This window comes from Phalaenopsis equestris, unplaced genomic scaffold, assembly GCF_001263595.1.
Source record: "Phalaenopsis equestris unplaced genomic scaffold, ASM126359v1 Scaffold001241, whole genome shotgun sequence".
In the NCBI taxonomy this organism is placed as follows: Eukaryota; Viridiplantae; Streptophyta; class Magnoliopsida; order Asparagales; family Orchidaceae; genus Phalaenopsis; species Phalaenopsis equestris.
Window position 1 is genome coordinate 393,501 of NW_018165680.1, and position 3,431 is coordinate 396,931.

A 3,431-nucleotide genomic window follows, 5' to 3' on the forward strand; every position below is an offset into this window, starting at 1 on the left:
GAAGAGATCTTAAGCTACCACGAAGGAGGAGAGAATAGCTAGAGAGCTAGAGAGGAGGAGAGCATCTTGAGGCCTTGTATCAAGGTGTCGCTTGAGAGGGAGGTCATAGAAGGAAGATGAGGGCTCATCTCTATGTATAAGCTATGTATTCTCCATTTCTTTTGCCTTAGTGAACTATTTGATTGATTCCCTTCCGTGGACGTAGATCCAGTTGGATCGAACCACGTAAACGATCTGTGTTTGCTTGTGTTCTTTTTCGTCTCATTTCTATGCCAGAAAGTACATATCTCACAACAAATCTAGTTCTCATCCACCCCTATGTACCTATGAACTCTTCCTAACTCAATAGAAGCCTTTCATACTTAAGAACTCTCCACAACATAGCAGAAGGCTTTCCTCACATCTCTCCTAACCCTCATAATTTTTTAAAGCTCTTCTAAGCACCTCACAACTTAATCAATACTTAACTCCACAAAAAAAAAGCAAACTAAACTAATATTTTTATTCCTTGAAACAATCTCATCACTTGTCATGTAGAGAGCTTCAAATAAATTGTTGCCTTTGTTATCTAGGTTTTTTGAGATGTCCTATATTTTTTAGTGAATAATGACTTTATTAATATTTATGTAAGAATCCTTTTTAACATCTTTGTTAGCTCCATCATCAGTAATTATGTTAGCATTAACAACCACTTTTTAAGACACTTTCTATGTATGGGACAAGATTCTCTTGCCTTTTCACATTCTTCTTAACAATCAATTTCTTCAATGAAGATTAACATTTCCTAAATACAAGTTTCTTACTTAAAACTTCTATGTTGAGATTTTTTATGTTTCGTCAACAACAATGAAGCTAGAGACCCTCTTGAACATATTTACATCATTAGAAAAAAGTGAGTTCTAAAGTAATCAAAGATCAAGAACATAATAATCTACATTAAAAAAAATTAAAGTTATAAAAGGAGTGCAAACGTCGAATTATAGATATTTGTCTTGATGCACCAACATGTGACAAGAATTTATGCATTCCACGAAATTAATTCTCTAAGATGATTTATGTGTGTGACTAAAGGCATCTATATCTTATTTAGTTTTCAAAACTTTTGTTCTCATGTACTTCATGATTTCTATGAACGTAAAAAAGAATATAAAAAGTTGATTTGTACCCAAATTCACTTGAGTAAGATTAACCAAGTTGTATTGATTACAAAAATTGAGTTCAATAAGCTGCTCATTTTGAATATGCCAAGCCAAATGTAATTTGGGTCTTACCCTTCACCAAGACTTTTAAAAGCCTCAAGTCTATCATAACTATATCTTAAATAAGTGTCTAAAGAGCTAGTCCTAATTTAATCCATAGTACTAAGTTGTTTAACTGAACTAGGAGACTTATGAAGTTGTCCAATCATTGATGATACTTGCCCAAAAAACATTTCAAGTTTTTAGATGATACTCTTCTCAAGAACTCATGGTTCAAGAAGTTCTCACCTGGAAAACTCAAGTATCCATTTAGAATTTTTTCGATTTATTAAACAAACTAGTCTACAACATCGTCAAACTCCAGCTCAATTCACTCTTTCTATATAATTTTATCAATGTTTCAACTATGTCACATTAACTGTAGTCCACAAATATAATTAAAGGGTCATTGGTTGAGCATGATCATGCAAAATAGAAAATCTAAGGTGAAATATCTCATGAAATTTCTTTCCCCATAAAACAAGGTGTTATCCTAACTTAGTCTAACATGACATTTTCAATTCAAAAGGATTTGATCCCCCCCTTTTTTTTAAATTTTCTAAGTGTATAAAAAATTATCTTCTCCTCTCTCTTGTTCCCTCATTTAGTGTAATTAATCATAGTAGAGTGTTGACTATTTTTCATAAACAATTTCAATTCAACAATTTATACAATTTCATTCCAACCACATTAAAATACATGTTTAAATAAAGCAATCTTAACCAGAGAATAATACAAATTAAGATGAATTTTGTGTCTCTCAACACAAAATCTTTATGACCCTTCTTTCAAGAAAGAAAATTGATGCACAATATAAATATATTTATTAAATTTGCGTTCATGTTTTATAATATATGTATTAGGAGCATAATTTTAGGTGTAGTGGTTCAACATCACACTCTTATATAAACTAAAAAAAAGAATATGTCAGCATTAGATAAACCTAAATGGGCCTCCAGAGCATTTCAATTGAGAAATGCTTCTAAAATCCATATTTTATTTTATTTTTTCAAATAAAATAAAATAACATAAAATCTGAAGCCATTATTTCGTTGCTAACATTAAATTATTGGGCGCCCGCTGTAACAACTTACACAAAAGCCCATCCGACACACCTTAATTTCTGAAGAGATATTTGGTGGAAGAAGCGTGTGAAGGACGAGAAAAATTTGCATACGTTAGGGAGGTTATTCAGTGGGTATTGGGGGGTTATATCCGCGTTATACCCCCTGTAACCTCCATGTAGTCTACTTGTACCTTTTAATAAGTTATGTGCTTATGTTTTCATATATTTGGATGTTACATGTATGTTATAGGTATGTTACAGAGAGATTACATGGGGTATAACGTGGATATAACCCCCCAATACCCTCTGAATAATCTCTCTGACGTACACAGCGCTACGTACATCTTACGTACGCAAATTTTTCTTGTGAAGGACAAATTAAATTAAGTAGACAAATTTTGAAAACCAACATATTGTATAAAACTTTATATTTCGGACAAACTTGTAATCATTTGTCTAAACTTAAGGCATGTAAAATTTAATTTTTTCAACCATCAAAATCTTTCCTATCACATAAAAAATGTTAAATATAGTTTTCATGTATAAATAAGATTCGTATATTGAAACAATCAAATGCATCTAAATCAAACAAAAAACATAAAATTCTACAATTTGCAAAACAATGCTAGCAAGTATTTAAGTTAGCTAAATGTTAGAAAACCTATTCTAGCAAGTCATGGCCTTGCAAAGCTATCAAGGTACAATTTATTGGAAATGTGATCTCCACCGTACAAATTTATCATCTTCGCATCTTGATTGGAAATACGATCTCCACCGTAGCAATAAATCTTGATCGGGCTTTTAATCTACACCGTACAAATCTTTTTTTTTTTTGTTTTTATCAATAAATGTTTTCCCTTACAATATTTAGAAGGCATGTACTAATGAAAAACAATTCCACAGTAGGGGTGTAAACGAACCGAACAAGAATGAATATAACTTATGTTCGGGTTCAATTCGTTTGAAATTTAGTTTTTTTGACATAAGCTCGTGTTCAAAATTATTCGTATTCGTTTCTTAATGAATGAGCCGAACACGAGTTATTCGCGATAACGAGCCAGTTTGACATCCTTAATATTAATATATATAAATAATATAATTATATGGCTTATATTATATAAATATAT